This window comes from Equus przewalskii, chromosome 10 (genome assembly GCF_037783145.1).
Source record: "Equus przewalskii isolate Varuska chromosome 10, EquPr2, whole genome shotgun sequence".
Lineage (NCBI taxonomy): Eukaryota > Metazoa > Chordata > Mammalia > Perissodactyla > Equidae > Equus > Equus przewalskii.
In genome coordinates this window covers 17,384,693-17,407,740 of record NC_091840.1, presented here as the reverse complement: position 1 = coordinate 17,407,740, position 23,048 = coordinate 17,384,693, and the positions used below count along the sequence as shown (strand labels likewise).

General features: G+C 39.9%; 1 protein-coding gene across 4 annotated transcripts in view; it reads right to left on the bottom strand.

Moving 5' to 3' along the window:
* KANSL1 (KAT8 regulatory NSL complex subunit 1) overlaps positions 1–16,564 on the bottom strand; it is a 175,529-nt gene extending 158,965 nt beyond the window's left edge. The window contains exons 1-2 of one of the 4 annotated variants that reach the window (XM_070560258.1): positions 16,474–16,564; positions 14,765–14,903 (exon numbers count right to left, since the gene is read on the bottom strand). The gene's annotated coding sequence lies outside the window, so the exon portion shown is untranslated. Of the gene's footprint in view, positions 1–14,764; positions 14,904–15,672; positions 15,961–16,473 lie in introns of those variants that run through there. The other 3 variants (XM_070560254.1, XM_070560256.1, XM_070560257.1) reach the window with 3 other exon arrangements.
* Between the last annotated feature and the right edge of the window lie 6,484 nt (positions 16,565–23,048).

Here is a 23,048-nt window from a genome sequence, read left to right as displayed (position 1 = left end):
CCAGAATACCCAAAACAATTTTGAAAAAGAAGAACAAAGTTTAAGGACTTGCACTTCCTGATTTTAAAACCTAATTCAGGGGGCTGGCCCTGTGGTGTAGTGGTTAAGTTTGGCATGCTCTGCTTTGGTGGCCCGGGTTCAAGGGTTCAGATCCCAGGTGTGGACCTATACCCCTCGTCAGCCATGCTGTGGCAGTGACCTACATATGAAGTGGAGGAAGACTGGCACAGATGTGAGCTCAGGGCTAATCTTTCTCAGGGGGAAAAAAAGCCTAATTCAAATCTATAGAAATCAAGACAGTGTGGTACTAGCATAAGGAGAGACATAGAGATCAATGGAATAGTTGAGAGTTCAGAAATGAACCATCACATTTACAGTAAACTGATTTTTGACAAGAGTACCAAAACAATTCACTGGGGGGATTGGGGGAGGGGTAGTCTTTTCAGCAAATGGTGCTGTGACAACTGTATATTCACATGCAGTAGAATGAAGTTGGACCCCTATCTCACAACATACACAAAAATTAACTCAAAATGGATCACAGACCTAAATGTAAGAGCTAAAACCATAAAGTTCCTAGAAGAAATGAGTAAATCTTCATTATCTTGGGTTAGGCAATGGTTTTTAGATATGACACCAAAAGCACAAGTGGACAAGAAAAAATAAGTAGATTGGACTTCATCAAAATTCTAAAATTTTTTGCATTAAAGGACCCCATCAATAAAGTGAAAACATAACCCATAGAATGGGAGAAAATATCTGAAAATCATATATGACAAGAGACTTGTATCCAGAATATATAAAGAACTCTTACAACTCAACAATAAAGACAATCCAGTGAAAACAAGGGCAAAGAATTTGGCAGACACAGACATTTCTCCAAAGAAGATACAGAAATGGCTAATAATCACATGAAAAGATCTCATCATCATTAGTCATCAAGAACATAAATTCAAAACCACGAGATACCACTTCACACCCACTAGCATGGCTATAATCAGAATGATAGACAATTACAAGTGCTGACAAGGATGTAGAGAAATTGGAACTCTCATCATTGCTGGTGGGAATGTAAAATGGTGTAGCAGCTTTGGAAAACAGTTGGGTGGTTCCTCAAAAAGTTAAACAGAGCTACCATATAACCTAATAATTCTACTCCTAGGTGTATACCCAAGAGAACTAAAGAGAGATGTCCAAAAAGAACTTGTACAAGAATGCTTCTAGCAGCATTATTCATAATAGCCAAAAGATGGAAACAACCCAAATGTCCATCAACTGATAAACAGATAAGCAAAATGAAGTGTATTCATACAATGGAGTATTATTTAGCTATAAAAAGGAACGAAGTACTGATATATGATAGAAGACAGATGAACCCTGAAAACAAGCTAACAAAGAAGCTAGTCACAAAAGAGCAAATAATGTATGCTTCCATTTCTATATAACATCCAGCATTGGCAAATCATAGAGACGGGAGGTAGATTAGTGGTTGCCAGGGGCTGGGGGACAAAACAGAGTAGGGAGTGACTGCTAATAGAGACAGGGTTTCTTTTTGGGGTGTTGAAAACATTCTAAAATTAGATTGTGGTGGTGGATGCACAACTCTAAATGCACTAAAAAAAACCACAACTGTGTATTTTATTTTAAATGGGTATATTTTATGATATGTGAAATATATCTCAATAAAGCTGTTTAAAAAAAAAAGGATGAAGCCAAAATAACACTCAATTTCTAAACAATTTCACTTTGCAAAAAAAATGTTGGGCCACTTGTAAAAATGTCAGGAAAAGACAAGCCATAACTCTGCCATGTTTTGATTACCTCAGAGCACTAATTTGCTTTCATGTTACATTTGCAAACTCATTGCCAGTAGTATATGTAAACAAAAATTAGGTTCAAACTCAAGTTACTCTCAATTACTCTATGTGAGAATGAAATGAGGAAAACCCAAGACGTCATCGACACAATCAGTCATCTACAGGAATGATACAAACTAGGACATCAGCAAGTGAGTGAAGAGTTTAAGGAACACAAAATCCTATTACTGGAAGGGTTGTCTTCAGTGAGATAGGAGTGGAATGTACTATTATTTTAGAAGCTTAAATAAAAGCAACAATATTATACTCTGCCCAAAGAATATTATAACAGATAGTTGGCAAGCTTTCTCTATAAAAGGTAGTTTAAAGAGAAAAAATCTGACATTGTGAGCCCAGCACTATCCAGAGTAGAAAGAAGATGCCCTGATCACAAACACAGGATCTGAGAGGAAGAGCATGTGCTGAGCAGAGAAGAATGCACTGATTATTCAACTCATTTCCAAGCCAGATGGACCATTTGATTTTTCCCCCATAAATGAACAATTCTTTTTTGTTTGCATATGGTCCAATGTAAATGTGATGAGCATGTAAGTCTATCCCCAAGTAATCACTAGACTGATATAATTAACGCTGGACTGCCATGCAAAGTCTAGCTCCACCACTAAGTAGCTTTGTGACTCTGGGCAAATGATTTCACTGCTCTCAGTTTCGTCACGCAGAAAACAAGAGAGCTTGACTAACTTAAATCAAGGTTTCTTTTCAACTCTAAAGCTCTATGATTCAGAAACCTGAAAACTACAATAATAACAATAATGTGTGGTTCCACTATCTATGTGTTTAAAAACACAAAACGTCTTTGGGAGGAAACTGATATAAAATTTTAAATAATACAATAAATGCTTTCTTGAAAAAAGTCAGAAATTACTAAAACATACACACAGAACTTGGTTCTAGGGCCGGCCCCATGGCCGTGTGGTTAAGTTCGCGCACTCCGCTTCGGTGGCCCAGGGTTTCGCTGGTTCAGATCCTGGGCATGGACATGGCACCGCTCATCAGGCCACACTGAGGCGGCATCCCACATGCCACAACTAGAAGGACCCACAACTAAAACATGCAACTGTGTACTGGGGGGATTTGGGGAGAAAAAACAAAACAAAAAAAAAGATTGGCAACAGTTGTTAGCTCAGGTGCCAATATTTTTTTTTTAAAAAAAGAACTTGGTTCTAAATTATAAGCAGAAACTGGCATATATTACCCACTAGTAATAGAAATAAAAAACACACTTAACCAACATTCTGTTGAGTCAGGAAAAACTAAAAATGTATTATATATGGTTACCCAATTTTAGAAAAGAAATCTAGACGTTAGGTGAAATTAAAACTATGTTTAAAAAGCAAATGTGTAATACGAAGCACAGAGATGGACTTTAAAATACTTTACTGAATGCAAGAGATCAAAAAGTCAGGTGGTCAACCAAAATTTTTAAATTGCCAAGTGGCATGGGGGTGGGGAGAAGAGAAAGAAAACAACTTTTCTCAAAATAGAAAGACTACAAAAATGAGGAAAAGCAATAAAAGACCATAAATTGCAGCATGTAGGCAAAACAACAATTAAAACCTTGCAAGAAAATGCAAAGCCACAAAGAGGTGGTTTAAACATATAAAAAGCCAGATGCCAAATAAATACTGGAGGGGTCACTTGATAAATAGGGTATAAACAGTGATAAAAGCAAGACAGCTGATGGGCCTAACTTTAATCTGCTTCAATATCTACTGAGGAAGGTATGAGGAAAAAAACCTATTTCTAAATTACTCTTTAAAGCATTCAAATCACTAATAGTGAATCAAATTAATTCATCATTAAACAAAGAAGATGCTTCCAAACTAATACATTAGATGTTAGGTAGTCATGGAGTCCCAAAGTGTTCTCTGTATTTTCGAAGAATTTAAGTACAAAATTATAAAACTGCAGGGAAGAACCTACTGGCTGACAGTCATATGAGAGGAGTGATTGCCTATAAGCCCCAGGTGGGGATCTGTTTCCTTTATCAACAACATTTACGCAGCCCCTTTCCCCACTCCTGACATAGTTACGCACTTAATAAATATTTGCTGAACAAAAACATGCCACCAACGTAACTCCCATCTATTCAAGAGAAGGGCTCTGGCCTCGAGCTTCAAATCAGCTAACTGTCAAATCTCTGAGCGAGGATGGGATCAGAAGACATATCAGCATGAATAACATTCTGAGGAAAAAACAACATAGCTTCTAAAAGAGAAAATCATGCCACACCAGTCCACCCAAATTCTCTGAGGAGAAAGTAAGTATGTGGATACAATTTATGCAGGCTTTTATAAAAGTCTTGATAGGAATCTAAATAAAAGGCTATTTTTTAAAAACCTGAGTGACCACAAAATTGAGAATATTTACCATAGACGGAGTGTGATTTAGACAGAAAATTACAAGTGGATGCTGAAGCAATACCCTAAATGAAGAAGTATAAGCAAAAGATTGATGTTAGGTAATGTTTTGGAAATGCTATATTTAACACTTTAATAAATTATATGAAAGATATACAGCAAATTCCTCATTCCTAACAGTAAAATACTACACCGAGTTAGAAAAATAAGGAACTGAAAGGTGGAAAGGATTTTTAAGTGTATCAAATGAGAAACATTTGCAAAAACTAGGATTTATTTTCAGCTTAAAGAATACTTTGGAAAGCGTGAAAGTTGTCAGTTCCTGTGTAGACAAAATTAGGCCCAAAGTGGAAATTGCAGAGAGGTACATTTCAACTCAACATAAGGTCCAGCTTTCTAACCATCAGACTGAACTAACAAGGTGATTCTTTCCCTGAATTACCTCTAAGAGCCCAGTGAGATACAAGAGGCTGAAATACTGCAGGTAGGAAAATGGCAGGTATTACCGCATGGACAAACAAAAATAAGGCATTTACAGGAAAAAATCTAAGTTGTACCTAAAGGATTCATGACTTGCTTCCAGTCAAAAAAGGAATTTTTGAATAATTATAGAATGTTCCCTAAAGACACTGTGATGGTCTATGCAAAAAGGGGGAAAATAGTTGCAAATTCTATTGGTAACAACAAGGAAAAGACTACAAATAGAATATATTTTCCTGTTCTTCTAACAAATCATAATTTAGCTATATCTGAAATGCAGTTCTGATTGGTTACCACAAATCCAGGAAGGCAAAACAATGCTGACAAACATCCAGAGACGTGTAAATGGAAGCACTAAGAGGCTGAAGGAGGTTTTACCGGAGACCACATTTTAAAATCAATCATCTTCATAAAGAAACACATAGACACAGAGAACAGACTGGTGGTTACCAGAAGAGGCACGTGGGGGGAGGGCAAAAGGGGTGAAAGGGCACATCTGTATGGTGATGAATGGCAACTAGACTCTTGGTAGTGAACATGATGTAGTCTATACAGAAGTAGAAATATAATGATGTACACCTGAAATTTATATAAGGTTATAAACCAATGTGACCTCAATATAAATAAATAAAAATGATATTCAATTGAGAAACATGAAAGCCAAGGGGCACTATGATCAAAATCAGAAAATGTATCAATACTAGTTTATTCATCAAATCTCGGTACAACATATTAAGCTTTTAAACTTGAAAAGGTAGAGTTTTTCCACAATAGATAAAAAGAAACTTGTGGAATGTGTTATCACCAAGAGGTATTTAGAATACTAAAGAAAAGATATGCATAAATGTATCTATATTAAGTCCATTCTGGGTTCCTATAGGATAGTAGTGATGTCTGAGGTGAGGCCTTAAGTTTCTGAGGCCTCTTAGAAGATAACATCTTCTAAGATAACAATGCCTCACCTCAAAACACCCCTTGGTGCCTACTGAGACAGAACAATTGGCTGATAGCCCCGTCTAACAGACTCTGCGACTCTGCGAGGCTTGGGGGTATAGTTCCTTTCATTCTTTTATCTATGTATGTATGTATGTGTTTTATATACACACATATATATATATACACACACATTCTTTATCTTTGATACATTTAAAATCATCCTTATATAGCTCTCCATCCTGAAATTTTAATTTATGATATACTCAACATTCTAAGACATTAAAAGTTCTTCCAAAATATTGTTTTATGGCTATAATTGACCACCTTTAAATATGCCATAATTATTATCCATTAATCTTGCACCTCACTTAAGTTGATTCTCACTTCTCACTAGTATAAATAATGCTACAATGACTATGTTTGTTCACAAATCTTTCTATGTATCTCTATTTTTTTCTTCCGTAAGATAAATTCCTACAAGTGGAATTATTGGGGTAAAAGGACATCTTTAGATTTTTCAATATTTGTTGCCAAAATACTTTCCAGAAAACTTGGGCCAATGCACACATCTACCAGCAGTTTGGGAAACTGCCCCCTAACTACCTTTGACAGCATAGTTTAACTGCCAATATGATAGGTTAAAAAAACTGTACATCATTTTAACCTGCATTCCTTTGATTACTCATCAGAATAAAAATCTTTCTCATATGGCTCTTGGTCATCTGTATTTCTTTTTTGTGAACTCTGATCATGTCCTGTGTCAGCACAGCTCTTAGCTTTCTTCTGGCTCTAACAAAATTCTGAAAACCAGGTGAGATGGAGCAACGTTATCAGGAACTTCTGCTCCCCCTGCTGGCCAAAAAGTTACTACCACAATCAAGACCTAGATAAAAATAAACTGTAGGCTACAATCAAGCTGGTCTGTTTTCTGGACTGTTGCTGCATACACAATTTATACATGGTGACAAAAGACAAAACATTATATGTATAAACTCATACTTCACAGAGCTGTCATGAAGAAGAAGAAATGGGACACCTGATCACTACTATATCAGAACTAACGTCATAAAGAATTCTAAAATTATAATCAGTTCACTGCCAAATACACTACCTGTATCACAAGCCTAAATAACATTCATTTCCCTATACTTTATTCTAATAATGTGAAAACGTTCCAGCTACCAGATGACACTGGGTTGTTGGCAAACTGGCTCTCTTTTTCAAAAGCAAACATAAGAAAACAAAAACACACATTGCCCTTCATCATACAATGCAAGATTATTAAAAAAAAAAAAAAAAAAAAAAACGCTTTGTAATCCTTATTCCGAAACTTACACTGAACAAAGTGGGTCTATAGTTCCAAAGGGTAAGGTCAGGATTGGCAAATGGATATGACTAACTCAGCTTTTCCACTGATACCCTTCTAAAGATGTACTTCACAGGTTGGGCAATACAGCCTTTAGGCCATTCATTCAACACATATTTCCTAAGTCCCATCACATGGCAAGCAGTGATGATAAAAGACAGGACACAGCCCCTACTCTCAAAGAACTCAGACACTAAGCTGGTAAGAGATGCCAACCTGTAATCACTGCACAAGAGAAGTGGTGCTAGGTATGCACACACTCGAAGGCAATGCCTGGATACACAGGAAGCTCCCAGTGTCGGCTACTGTTGTTACTGTTATTAACATCACTGGTATTAAAGAACTAGGAGGAGTAAGCTTCTAGAACAAGGTGAAGGGCATTTTAAACAGAGGCTACACTTGCTTGAAGGCCCAGAGGCAAAGGAGCAACAAGGCGCACAGAAGCAACTGCAAGCAATTCCGCACCAATGAGTGCAAAGCGCTCAGGAAGGAGTAGAGATGACCTGGCAGGGCCCGCATCGCCAAGGGCCTAGGTGCTTGGCAAAAGCATTTGAACTTGAAAGCCAGGTAAGCCGCAGGGGAGGAGGTGTATGATCATATGATGAGATCTGCACTATACAAGGATCACTTTGGCAGCAACTTGGAAGAAAGAAGGTAATCAAGAATGATGAGCAGGCAACTGAAGGTCGTGCAGGCAAAGGGTGATGAAGGGCTGAACTCAGAAGGGAGAAGTGGGGGTGAGTAGGGAAACATTACGAGCTAGGATATCAAGAACTTGGTGACTAATTTGCCACAAGAAGGAATCCTGACTCCACTGACTGGGTGGGTGATGGTACCATTCACCAAGACATGAATAGAGGAAGAGGTCAGACTTGGGAAAACAGATGATGAGGTCATTTTGAAATGAACATGGGGCATGCAAGCAGAGATGTCCAAGAGGCTGCTGTGTGTATGGGACTAGAGATCAGGAGATCATGCAGAGCTGGAAAAGCATTTGCAAATCATCAGTATATGGATGCCATGTGAAACACAAACTTACCTAAGATATCTCCCAGGAACTGCACAGGGTAAGAGGAGAGAGGGCAAGACAACGCAAACACTGACATGAGTGAGGAAAAGAGTCTGCAAAGAAAAGTGAGAAAGAGCAGCCAGAGCTGACAACGATGACAGAAAGAGCCAGCAATCACATCACTTGTACCTCACTGTGTGCCAGGCACTCTTCTATGTGCTTTTCATGCATTAATTCATTTCTTCCTCACAACAGTTCTGTGAGGTAGGTGCTATTATTTTATTATTTCCCCCAGTTTTTGGATGAAGTAACTGAGGCACAGAGAGGTTAAATTACTTTCCCAAGGTTGCACAATTAAGCGGTAGAACTAAAATTTGAATCTAGGAGTCTGGCTCCAGAGTCATGTTCCGTATCACTACTCTACAATGCTCTCAGAAATGAAGACAACAGGCCAGGAGGGACCACCACCACCACAGTCAGGGGGAATGGTCCACAGTGTCAGAGACTACAAGGGGCCTCAGAAGGCAAGGCAGAAAAGGAGCCTCTGAATTTGGCAATAGGGATGACTTTTTAAGGGCAGGTTCAGTGGAACACGTAGGTAAAAACTGGACAGGGACCAGTGGTTGCAGTTTAAGGGTTCTGTACTCTTAAAAAGTGAAAGAGATTTGAGTGTGTTATAAGCTAAGGAACAAAAGCCAACAGGAATAGGAAGTTGAAAATTGGGTGGGAAGAGACAAGTGAACAGTGAGAGGTCCCTACAAGGAGGAAGAAAGCATAACGTTAATTTATATTTTGTATTTGATTCTTTTACCCCTGTTTTCACTCTCATCTGGCTGTCTCACTTATTAAACTATGCTCTAGGTTGCAAACATTTCACAAGATGATTTCTAAGCAAGAAAAAAATCTAACAAAAACTAAAATTACTAGACTGTTTACAAAAAAGACTTTTTTTAAAAGATAGTATTTTTCGGGGCCAGCCCAGTGGCGCAGTGGTTAAGTGCACATGTTCCGCTTTGGTGGCCTGGGGTCCGCCGGTTCGGATCCCCAGTGCAGACATGGCACCGCTCATCATGCCATGCTGTTGTAGGCGTCCCACATATAAAAAAAGTAGAGGAAGATGGGCACGGATGTTAGCTCAGGGCTAGTCTTCCTCAGCAAAAAGAGGAGGATTGGCAGTAGTTAGCTCAGGGCTAATCTTCCTCAAAAAAAACAAAAGATAGTATTTTTCAATTCCTTCAAATCAAATACCTGAATATATTCTCTGAGCTTCCTGAACTTACTATGGCTACTCCCTTTATCCTCTGGAGCAAACCAGCCAACAACACCCAGAACTGCTCTCCTGCCCACCACCTGACTTCTCTCCTCCACTCCAACCTGTACCACTGGTGCTCTGCCTCGGCCTGCTCAGCACTCTCTACGGCCTGGTCGAACAGCCCTTCCTTCCACAGCCCAAACAATTCCCCACTACTAAGAACTTCTTCACTTCAGGATAGGGACACAGGAGAAGGAATCTGGGAACTAGCCTCTGATGACAACTGACAAAGCAATTTCACAATACATATGTATCTAGAGCAGTCCCAGACCACTGCAAAAATCTGATGAGAGCAACGGACCCTTCCTCTCCATAAAACGCACACAAGCAAAACCACATCATTTTGCACTGAACTGCCAAAAAGCTGTCATTCTCCACATATTTTATCCATAGAAAAGTCCCTCCAGCCATCACTAAAGATTCCTCCTTGGCAAATAATTTATATAAGCTTAGTTGGCTGGTATCCTAACCTACCACAGAAAGAAAGTATTAAAATAGAGGGCAGAGCTGCTGGAGGCTGGAACAAGGACAACAACAGCCTGACACTAAGGTAGGAGATCACGAAAGTAGATAATCACAGACAAGAGAATATAAAAAATAGCCCAAGAGTATGTAATACATACACACTAGTCCACTAATACCGTATATTTCCTGGTTTCCAAAGGTATGTGATATTTCAGCATGATACACTAACTGATGGGCATAGTGAGGATCTTCAATAATTCTGGATTATTATTAAAAGATAAAATTTTGCACAGGCTGCTTTCTTTAAGGAGGCAGAGAAGCAGGTAATACCTTTTAGAAAGATTTTCACCTGAATTATAACCTTTTTAAGTCTCAACACTAGAAGTTTCTGGAAAGGAAACCATCAAATAAAGGTACATAGAGGCCAATGGTGAAAGGTAAGGTTTAAAAACAAAACAGAAAGGTCAGCAGCAGCCAGATCATCAGGGTCTACATTTTATATTAAAAAGTCTGAACTTTCGGGGCTGGCCCCATGGCCGAGTGGTTAAGTTTGCGCGCTCCGCTGTGGCGGCCCAGGGTTTCACCAGTTCGAATCCTGGGCACAGACATGGCACCGCTCATCAGGCCACGCTGAGGTGGTGTCCCACATGCCACAACTAGAAAGACCTGCAACTAAGATATACAACTGTGTACCGGGGGGATTTGGGGAGATACAGCAGAAAAAAAAAAAAACTAGCAACAGTGGTTAGCTCAGGTGCCAATCTTTAAAAAAAAAAAAAGAAAAAAGAAATGGTGAGCAAGACTGAAATCTTGACCTTAATTTTTCAAATCAAAATTTTACTGATAGCTAAAAAAAAAAAAATCTTACCTTCCAAAGTTTTGATTTTATATAAATCTCAAGTTTCAATAACAAAAATCTATACATATCAAAGATAAATACATGAAAAGCCTAAAGAAATAATCTACTTCTTCAAATCATGTTAACCAATTTGTACTAAAATCTTCATTTCCTACATATAAGTGCTGAGGGTCTGCCACCCATGATGAGTGACATATGTGTACAAGGCTACTGGATGTTGTTATGGGTTGAACTGTGTCCCCTCAAAAAAGATATTTTGGATTCCTACCCCCAGTACCTCAGAATGTGACCTTAGTCGGAGATAGGTCTTCACAGAGGTAATCAAGTTACAACGAAGTCATTAGGGTGGGCCCTAATCCAATATGACCGCTGTCTTTTACAAAGGAGAAATTTTGAAGAGAGACACACACAGGGAGAACTCCGTGTAAAGACTGGAGTTACACTGCCACAGGCCAAAGGACCACCAGTAACTAGACGAAGGCTGGGGACAGTTTCTGCCCTGGCACCTTCAGAGGGAGCACACTCCTGCCCCCAGACTTCGAGACAATAAATTTCTGTTGTTTAAGCTATTCAGTTTGTGGCACTTTGTTACAGCAGCCCTAGCAAACAACCATCAAGAAAATTAGCAGCTCCTGTTTATTGAGCACATACTAAGAGTTATTCTAAGCACTTTGCATCAACAAACTCACTTAGTCCTCACACAGTCCACCCTAAGATCTAGGTACTGTAATTATTCCCTTCTTACAGATGAGGACACCAGGGCTCTCAGAGGTTACGGAACTTGCCAACCATCAGCCAGAACCCCCTCTCTTACCACAAGGCTATAAGGAACTATTACTAACAGTAATTATTATAAGAACAGTTGCAGTTCACTGAGCCAGACATTATGTCCTCTACAGATATAATATACACAACAATCCTCTGAAGTAAATGTTAATATTATTTCCAGCACAAAGGAGGACCCTGAATCTCAGACAGATTAAAAATTTGCCCAAGATCACACAACCAAGAACATGACAGTGTCTCTAATTGCTAACTCAGGGGAACGAATAAACAATGAAACTCTTTTTGAACTAAAACTTAAAAAGCAAGTAAATTTTTTAATGCTTGACCTTGCAATTCAATACTAGAAATATACATCTATAAATTCTAACTTCTTCAAGAGGCCAGGAGAACATGCGTCCTACACTATGGTACCCTTTGTGTATGTACCCCTTCAACCTCTGCTCAAGAGCTCTCTGCTCTCTCAGTGGTGGCCCCTTGCTGTTTCTGACTTCAAGATACAAGAGGAGAAGAAAAGATGGAGGGACTGAGATACTGTTTTTTAAGGTTTTTTAAATTTTGTATTTAATTTATTGATTTTGATACAAACATCACAGAGTATAAAAAAATATAATACAGTGAGAAGTCTCCTTCCCACTGCTTCCTCTACCTGCCCAGTTCCTAGGCTTAACAGGCAACCACTGTCACCATTTCCTTGTTTATTCCTCTAAAGTTTTTTTTAATGCATATACAAGAAGCCAATACAAATTTTCTTTTCTCCTTTTTATAAAAAAAAAAAAACATAAAAGGCAACATATCATACATGCCATTCTGCATCTTGGTTGTATCACTTGACTTTCTATCATGGAGATCTTTCCACATCATATTGAATATTTTAATTGTCTTTTTGTTCGTCAAGAATAATTTTTAATTCTTTCATCACAGTCCAGTCTAGCATGTAAGGCAACCGGCAGTGCCTAACAGCTGATGGTGGCACCACATCACACACCAAAGACCACACATCTCTTCGCTCTGCCTCCTCATCTTCACTTTGCTCTTTTCTCCAACTTGCCCAACTCTCCTCCTCCTCCCTTCCTCTCCCATCTCACCCATGCCCCAGCCCCGAGAACCAGCCCTAGAAACATCACACATCACTGACATTGCTTAGTCAGGGCTAGCAATAAAAAAGCTGTAGACCCCTGATACAGAGAAAAAGGGGTAAATAATTTTCATGGGAACTTCTAATTAACAAAGACGCCTTATACTGAGGAGTTTTTTGCAGTTATTTTTCCTTGGTATTTGGGTTGTGAAAAGGGTGAGCATTAGCACTATTTTCTACAAGCAGGGAAACAAGCGCATGTTCAGGTCTAACATTTAAGTAACGCCCGACAGAACTAGAGTTCATTCTGAAATAAGATAATCAGAAACAAAGAGTAAGAACTAGAAAACGAACATTTTGGCTCCAAAGTATACATTTTAATTAGCGTGCCATTCTTTTTTTACTTAAAAATAAGTAGCTATAATCTGAAAATACACCTCAGAAACATTTTAAGGACATTCACCACTGAAAAAGAGAACAAAGCTCTCCCTCTCCCTTTTTATTTTCTGTCCTATAAATTCTATGCTATCCTCTTCCCTCAAAAAAGTGCCTTTTTTTCCTGCCCAGATCAAACGCTACAATTTTTAAGTTAACAAAAGGAGAAGGAAATGTTAGCAAATAAAAAATTGTTTAGACTCAGAAGAGGTCTTCCACTGATCAAAGGGTTGGTAGGGAACATAAAATTAAAGGGGCCACACAACTACATTGTTAAGTAGTTAACAGGTGGTAACTCACACAGTATGGAGCACTGACTTCCATTCTGTATTCCTGCCACGCCAGAGGCCTTTCATACAACTTCCGGGGTTACTGTGGAGCTATAATACCCCAGGTTCAGAGATTTAGAGGAAAAATCTTAAACATCATTTATACTTAAAAAGCAGGCCTCTATGTACCCTACATTAGTTAAAACCAAGGAAACTGTAAAATAAAATCCAATGTATTGATCCCAAATTCCTTGGATTTCTAGAGAACCAGCACCCGCTGATATCCCCTTGCTTGCTTCCTAAAGAGGACAGAGGCCACCAGCTCCTGGCACTAAACACTTGGTACCAAAGAGAAATACTTTTGTGCAAGGTCCTCCAATTCCTACGGGTTCAGGACTTCTGGCTGGGTTCCCCATGCAAGCCCTCCAACCCTACAGGGATAATGGCTGGAAAAACTGTGTCATTTTGGCTTCCTTTATACTAACATAAGCACTCACTATCCAACAATAGCAGCTGGAACAGAAGTGAAGATGAGATCTCAGTCTGCATTTACCTAAAGATTTCCCACGGTCCAAACAGTTAAGTGACATAGACTGTATTATTCTCTGATTTATTCACTGCATTAATCTGAAATTCCACGGGGCAGATTACTACACAACAATCTTACCTACGCTAGTATCTAGCTCCAAAGAAAGGCAACGTGTGTCGCCTGGTGAAGCTGCTGGAGGGCTTCCATCACTCCTTATCTTTCTCCATCCTTCCTCCCACTTTCCTCCCTATGTACGTCTTAAGCTTTGCCCTCTGCTTACTCCTAACGGAGCGTCCTTTGGCCACCTATGTACAAGAGATTAGAAAGAGCCAAGAACTGGAGAACCACTGTATCAACAAGAGCTTTTTCATCCAAAGATCATCTGTCCACACTGCCCAAAAGAGGTTTATCCTGTGAGATTAAACTTGGCACAAAGTGCTACCTGTTGAGAAAAACAGTGTAAATTCTCATGCAAAGGACTAGGGAGCAGCCGGAGAACTCTGCACGAGTTGTACATGTAAACCAAGAGATCGTAGAATGTTCTAACATACTATCTGAAGTTTCAGAGTAAACAAATGGTTAATGACACATCTTTTGTAACATATGAATCAGCTACACATTCGCAAGAGTGGGACACACCCTAGTACCTTTGACTGAAAGTGGACCTGGATGTCTGAATTGCCAATCCATCCTCCTGAGATTGGAACAGAATTGTACAACTATGTAGGTTGTCCCAATTTAAAGTTAAATAACAAACACATCATTATAACAAAGTTAATTTGAGAAATTCATTAATATTTTAACACCAATCATCAAAAATAGTAGCAATACCAAGTAAGGAGTAGCTGAGCAGTCCTAGAAAGCAAACACAACAGTAGTTTTTGAGGGGAAAAGAGTGTCAGAAAGAGGGTTGAAGAACTGCAAATTTAAGAATTAGGATATTCTCAATTCTAAAAAAAAAAGAAAGAAAATGAGGCCTTTAGTTTAAGAAGTTAACATGTCTTACCTTAAGAGGCACCCACATAGCATTCATAGTGTCAGGAATAGTTCAGACAATACTCAGAAATAATCAAGAAGGGAGTCTTAGTAATCCTTCAGTCACCAAGGATAAGCAGGTAGGAAAATTTTTTGTTTCAAGAAGGTATCTGAAAGAGAGGATTTTCATTTAGACTAAAAACTAATCAAGAACAAGCAAATAGTTTAAGCTATCTAGAAACAGATTTGAAGTACTACTTGCCTCACCATCCAAAAAAGATGTACAAAAAACAGTCCCCTTCGGAAAAGGGCAAATGTGTGTATGTGTATCCCCATACATATGCAGAAATATATTTACATAAAAACTGTACTAAATGTCTAACACATATTTTAGATAACACAAAACTGCTTACCAAAAAATTAGAAAACCAAAATCCCAGACAGAAAAATGATTGTCCAGGGTACTTCAGAAACACTATCGAAAAGTCATTTAACTGACCTTTTAAGAAAGACCCTTGCCACGTTTAATTTTATTTACTAAATTAAAACCTTTCTGATCATTCCAATTCTCCTAAAATCTATTAAGCTTAAGTTTCAGAGCCAATTCTATGTGAAAAATAAAATCTATTCTTGACTGAAGTGCTAGAAGCAAATAAAAGACCCTTCTTTCCCAGAGATTTTTAAAAACAGACCAAACAACTTAATTTTGAGGATTAAGTTTGCCTGGAGGTAGGAGGACGGCTTAAATGACCTCTTGTAGAATCCTTGTTCAAGTCCTCGGCCTGAATGAAAATTCCAGCTTAACCAGTTACTGCTTCGCTTAAAATGGAGGCTTGCCCGGGTAGGGACAAAAATAACAGCACCCACCTCTGTAAACTAAATTTCTAAAAATCGAAGACTACAGTACCCTCATTTTAAAGAAAAATTAAAAATAAAAACCTCTGGAGTGGATTTGTTCTTGCTATGCGTTTGTCACTTCGGCTTCGAAGACTTGGCATCACTTTCCTCACCGCTCGTCGGATTTTTTTTTTTTTTTTTTTTTTTTTTTGCGGGGTGGGGGGCGGGGTTGACTCTTGACCCGTCTCAGGAGGCTTTAATAGCTCCTCCATGATCCCCACCGCGAAAACCAAGGGGAGAGGAGAAAGGGGAGAGCCCGACTCCCCACCCCTCCCCCACCGTGGACCCCAGTCCCAAACCTACCCCCCTGCCCGCAGAGGGGCGACTCCTGCTGCCCCAACCCCATTGTTTGGGAGGGGGCGCGGGGAGCAGCGGGCTCCGGCAGGGGCGCCTGCGGCCGTGGTCCCGGCTCGCTTCAGGAGGGGCGGCCCGCGGGATGCAGCTTCCCTTCCTCTCGGCGTCGGTCCGTCCCACCTCGGCTCGGCCTGGCGCCCCGGACTCTGCTCGGCGCCCCCGGCCCGGGGCCCAGCCCTGCTCGCCCCCCGGGGCACCAGGCCCCTGGCCCCTCGGCCGGCAGTCCGCGGCCCAGGCCTGCGGGTGGGCGCGGGGCGGGGGTACCCGTGCCCCACACACGCGTCCCCGCTCCCCCAGCCCAGCCGCTTCCAGGGCCCTCGGCGGCGCCCGCTCCCCGGGCCCTTCGGCCCCCCGCCTCCCGGCCGGGCCGCCCCCGCAGGCTCTCCCCGTCTGGGCCGCCTCCCCTTTCCCACCATCACCCCTACGGACTCGCGCCCTCACCCCCCGGGGCACCAGTGCCAACGGCTGCTCCCCCGGCCCCGGACCTACCTGCACGGCTCAACCAAGCCTAGAAGTGGGGGCGGGGAATCTTCCGCCCTCCTCTGTCTCTCATTGGCCCTTCCGGGGCATATCGTGAGCGCCATTGGCTAATGGCGGATGTCCGTCAGAGCGGTGGGGCGGGACAGAAGGGGGAGAGGGATGCTGGTGCCTCGGCGTCTCTGTCTCTGTATATCTCGCTGTCTCTGTCTCTGTCTCGGCTCTTGGAAGCGAGAGACACTGGGACGAGAGGACTGGGAGGGGCCCGGAGATGGGAGGAATAGAAATAGGAATCCTGGTAGAGCTTCTCACCAATCTGTCACTCCGAACCCCCTACCTAAGTCCCCTTTAGATCCTCTTCTCCATCACCCCCAACCCCGGCCCCTCACCCCTGTAGGTTCTTCATCCAGGAAGCGACGTGATGAAAACTCAAGCCGGAAGGCCATAGGGGGAGATTTTATATATGTGTATAAAATATACACATACAAATACTTACATATAAAGTCAACCAGAGAGAAGGTCACGAGGGCCTGGAAAGGAAAGGGCACACATCTCACAGACAGGGAAGGACTTTGAGATATAGCCAATATAAGAAGGAATCAAAAATTCCTCTAGGAGCTGGCAACAGTGGTTTCCTCCTGGGAGAGGAGCTGAGTGTGGAAGGGGCCTGGTGGGAGGAAGATTTTTATTTCACTGCATATCCTTTTGTATCCTTTGATTTGGGGGCCATTCACAAAGATTCCTATTTTTTTTAATTAGTTGATGTAAATTTTTAAATAATTCTAAGGCCGTAAAACCAGGGAGACAGACAAGATGGTCGTCCAGGCAAAGTGAGACAACACGCAGGTCTGAGGAGGAATCTTAGTTTTTAACATGTTCAGTTCCAGATGCCAGTGGTAAAACCAAGAGGAGGCATCCCAGAGGCCGCTGGAGGCATGGAACCGGGGAGAGGGTGAACAATCTGGACCAGCGGAGATTTAGGGTTCTGCACCTAAATATGGTGGTCAGTGACGTACTAAAAAATAAACTTCTCGTAGGCGTGCAAAAAAGACACCTACATTTACAGTCAGGAGGATGAAAAGAAACAGAAAGAGGGTCGGTGAGGTAAGAAAAACAGAATATTGAAGAGGCTTGAAAGTTAAGAGAGAAAAAGTCTCTGGAAAAGTAGAACAATAAAATTATGAGAGCCTCATGGTGTTGAGGCTCACTTCAGGGGCCGTCTTTAGGCTCATTCAATAAGAATGAAAGCCAAGAAAACACCCATAAAGCGGAGTTCTTAACTTTTTCACACCACGAACCCTTTTGGCAGTCTGGTAAAGCATATGGACTCCTCAGAATGTTTCTAAATGCAAAGGAATTCAGAGGAAACCAATTATATTAAAATACAATTTTCAAAATATTTTTTAAAGGGTGATATAGTAATATATGTGCTTTATATTAATGTATTAAATAGTAAGATATAATGGCAAGCCTAATGACCATCATAATTTTGAGGTAGTAAATGAGCATAAATAATATTTCAAGATATCTTCAACAACTATCATATAATAGGAAAAAATATGTATGATTTCTATTGGTGACAAGACCACAGAGACTGCTAATTCTACTTGGTTTATTGTCTCCATCTGTAATTGAAGGAAATGCTAATTTTCTGTTGGACTTGAGCAAAAATAAAGGCATATTACTTTTCCTGATCCAAGTTCATGGATTTCCTAATCTGTGGACCACAGGTTAAGAAACTTTACCCTAAAAAAATCATCCTTCTCACCCTCTACACACCCACGCAAGGATGAGACCCTGCCCGTCACCCCTCATCTCTGTCTCTCTCTTCCTCTTCCCCAGTTGCCACGGCACTCTCTGGTTCCCAGTCCTGCCACAGATGTCCCATGTCCCTGTGACACAAAGAACAAGGATTATGAATAAGGGTTGGAAGAAAGATAAGTACATCTTACCTTTCTTCAAAAAAAAAGAGAGAAATCTACAAGGTATGTTACAGGTCTGAGAAGATGGAAAAAGGAGCCCAGGATGGCGTATCATTCATTCCCAAGAAGGAAAAAAAATTATAAAGAGAAAACATCTTTGTCAGTTAAAAAAGAATCTTTTCTCTGAGTTTATTAATTTTGCTTAGATCAGCCCTTGAAAACATCTTCAACCCAGCTACTTATTTCATATATCTGTAAAATGGGGCAAAAAATAGTACCTGTCTCCTCGGTTTTTTGTGAGGATTAAATTAGATAACACCTATAATGGATTTGAAACAGTGCCTGACACAGTTTAAACACTCAAGTTTTAACTATCATTGTTATCATCTTTGGCCTCATATATTCCAGGGCATTCCATGAAAATGTCTGGTATGATTATTTGTATTAATGACATGTATAACAGCAAATTAAGAGCAATAAGAAGGCTAACCAAGAACACTTGGTATTCATTTAAATGCTTCAAAATTAGAATACTTTTTCCAGCTACATTTTCATTCCTTTAGGGTGAAAGAACATCAGTGCCTCTTTAAAGGGATTGTAAACTCAGAAAAAATTTTTCGCTGCTCATATTACAAAGGGCTAATTTCCATAATGCTGTATATAAGGACCTCCTAGAAATCAATAAATAAAACCCAGCAATCCTCGTACCTGGCTAGTGGGGGGTGTAAACTGGTACAGCCACTTTAGAAAAGACTTTGATATAATCTAATAAAATTTAAGATATGCCTACTCTATCTCAGCTGTCCCATTATTAGATATACATTATACTGAAATGCAGAATTTTAAGTGTCAGGATTACTGTACAAGAATATTCATGGGAGCATTGTTCCTCGGTACCACAGACTGGAAACATCCCAAATGTCTACCAAGCATAAAATGTTTAAATTGTGGTATATTTGTACAATGAAAATCAATAAACTATGGTTATATTCAACAGCATGAATAAATTTTGACGAAGGTAATATTGAACACCCACAAAAGAGCAAGATACAAAGAATATATATAGTACGATGCCATTTATGTAAAGTTCAAAAGCAGGCAAAACTAAACTATATTGTTTAGAGACGCATAGATAGGTGGTAAAATTATAAGGAAGAGGAAGTAAACACAATAAAAGTCAGGAGAGCCAGTGGACGGCCAAGGGAGTTTTGTTTGACTGGGAGTGGGGATTGTTCTTAGGGGTTGGCAGTGTTTTATTTTTTGATCAGGTGATAGGTACACAAGTATTTGCTCTGTACCGATTTATTAAAATATACCCAAAAAGTTTTATATATTTTTCTGTATATATGTTATATCTCACAATGAAAATATTTTTTAAAAACAGCAACTCTGTAGAAAAATGGACAAAAGACATGACAGAAATTTCACAGAAAAATAAGAATGTCTTTTAGGGGCCAGCCTGGCTGCATAGTAGTTAAGTTCATGTGCTCTGCTTCGGCAGCCTGGGCTTCACAGGTTCGGATCCTGGGCACAGACCTACACACTCCTCATCACGCTATGCTGTGGCAGCATTCCACATACAAAATAGAGGAAGACTGGCACAGATGTTAGCTCAGGGACCATCTTCCTCAAGCAAAAACAGAGGAGGATTGGCAACAGACATTATTTTAGGGCCAATCTTCCTGACCAAAAAAAGAAGAAGAAGATTGGCTCTTAAATGAATGAAAAGATGCTCAATCTCACTAAGACATGCATTTAAAACTCTCCTGAGATACTATTTTCATCTAACAGGTCATGAGGATAAACAACATTTGCTAACACATTATATGGCGGTGGAGAGGGGAAATAGCCATTTTTATACATCACTGGTGAAAATATAAGTTGTTCTGATATCTATGGAGGGCAGTTAGGCAATAGCCATCAAAATTATAAACGCAAATACCCTTTAATTCAGCAATTCCATCTTTAGGAATTTATTCATTCATTCCTCAAATATTTATTGAGCACCTACTCTGTGGCAGGGACTATTTTATGCCCTGAATTTATCTTACTGATATATTCTCTGAAAAATCTGGAAACATGGAGCTGTTTATTTCATTCTTATCCTGGAGTTGTTCATGAGGAAGAAGGCTTGAATGTTAATCAGAGAATATAGTTAAGATTATATCAGAGCATATTTTAACAGCATAATAAAATTTTTAAAGTATAATAAATATTCCCCTACTTCCAAATTTTTAGATAATCTCTATGTACATGGTTATTAGTTTGTTTTTCAACAAACATTATTTGTAATATCAAAAGATGAAGAAAATAACACCTGAATGCACTTCGTTATAGGACTGGTTAAATAAATTATGATTTGAATCCTGATCTGTCACCAGGGCTAGCTTCATGGGCGTGTGACCTGTGTAGTCACATAAGGCCCCACACTTAGAAGGGCCCCATGCTCTGCTGTTGACATCTTGAAATTCTTAGCAGTTTTACTTTTGAACTTGGGCTTTGTATGTGAAGGGGCGATGGAGCAAACGCATGCGCGGAGGAGATATGCACATAGAAGACAGAAAAATGTTTAATTTTTCTTTCCTTAGATGACATTAAATAGCAAATAAAAAACACCATGACAAATCAAAACAGAGACCATGAAAGAAACAAGAAAGCTTTATATTTTTAGTACCTGTAATGGTACTTTCTCCCTGCGCACATTTTCATTTTGCACTGGGCCCTTCTAATTAGGTAGCTGGTCCTGTCCATCACTTACTAATTTTGTGACATTGGGCAAGTTATTTAAATACACAGTGCCTCAGTGACCATCTCTGCAAAATGGGAATAATAATCCTACCTATCTCATAGTATTGTTGAGGACTAAACATGCCAATGTAAGTAAGACTGTGAGAATAGTGTTTAGCTATGACGTAAATATTAAATGTCATTATCATTATTGCTGTGTTGCTATTCTCAAATATACAATGGAATAGTATTTGGCTGTAAAAAAGAAAAAGAAAATCCTACCTACCTGTATTGCTAGAGAGTGATCTCCAAAACATTGTTAAGTGAAAAAACAAAAAAAGGTATCAAACAATGTTTTTGACGTGTTTCCATTTGTGTAAGGAAGGAGAGAAAAAATGTTTGTACATATATACTTATGTACACTTCAAACATGTTTCTGGAAGGGTATGAAATTAAATAATCCTGGTTGCTTCCAAGAAGGGGAAACAAGTAGCTGGAAGATGAGGTGAGAGGAGAATTTTTCTCTCTTTAAGCTTTTGAATCATGTCGAAGTATAACTAATTCAAAAAAATTTTAACAAGTTAAACATTTTAAATGTCTCTAGATTTATTTTACACAATGCACTGCCAGGCACAGAAGCCTGGATAAATAATTGTTGGCTAAAATATTTCTTAAAAATTTCAAGTGGATAAGATCAGTCATGAGCTCTTTTTTCTAAACCAGACATAAAGGTATCTAAAGTGACATTCCAAAATAAGGACAGGAGTTTAAATTCTAAACTACAGTATCTAAAGTAAACTTGAACTTTCCGTCCTTTTTTTTTTAAGTTCCATACATAGAATCCTGTATGGTACTTTACAGAGAAACTAGAGAAAATCTTGATGACTAGACAGACCGGCGAGGTTAGGGAGTTTGTGCTAGTCTCAGATTGGCTTGTTTGGGATTAAATTGGTGACTTCCACCTGCCAAGCGCTGTGCTGGAGGAGCCTCAGTGAACGGGAAGACCAAACTCTGTCTTCACCAAGTCATTACAATACACTGTGATGAGAGTTAGGGCCACAGAGGTTCAGGTAACACTGGGTGCATATCTTAGGAAGGCAGGCAAATTCTCTCCCCAAGTTCTACTGTCCCAACAATTGCATTTAGATTGCATGATATACTAATAATGGCTCATGTTTTCTAGCCAAAGATAATACAACTGAACCATTATCAAAAGACTTGTTCCTGGGGGCTGGCCCCATGGCCGAGTGGTTAAGTTCGCACGCTCCACTTCGGGGGCCCAGGGTTTCGCCGGTTAGGATCCTGGGTGTGGACATGGCACCACTCATCAAGCCATGCTGAGGCGGCATCCCACATGCCACAACTGGGAGGACCCACAGCTAAAACAATACACAACTATGTACTGGGGCTTTGGGGAGAAAAAGGAAAAATAAAATCTTTTTTTTTTAAAAAAAAGACTTGTTCCTTAAGTTTGGGTGATCCACTCACCTGCACCTTGTGGGCCTCATTGCGACCAATCGGTGAACGTCAGGGGTCAGGATATAATCTGGGGCCACGTAACTCACTAACGGTAAATTCCAGTGGGAGTGGTTTTACCATGTAGAATCTTAGGCAAATATTTAATGACTCTGTCTCCCAGTGTTCTCAGTAATGATGTCTACTTCCTAGGGTGGTTGTGAAGATTAACACGGGTAAAGTCTTACACATAGCAGGAGCTCAATACAGGTTGACTGATACTATAGTTGTTATTGCTCAGTCCTTAGGACTCTGACCTTCTGGATTAAAACATGAGAGGAGATGAGATACTGAGGTGTCCATACTGCTCCCATGTCCATTCATTTGTATTGATGTTCCTTTATAATATCCCATATTTATCACTTCCTTTCATTCCCACCTTCATCAATTTAGTTAAGAGACCATTGGGCAGTGATACTCAGT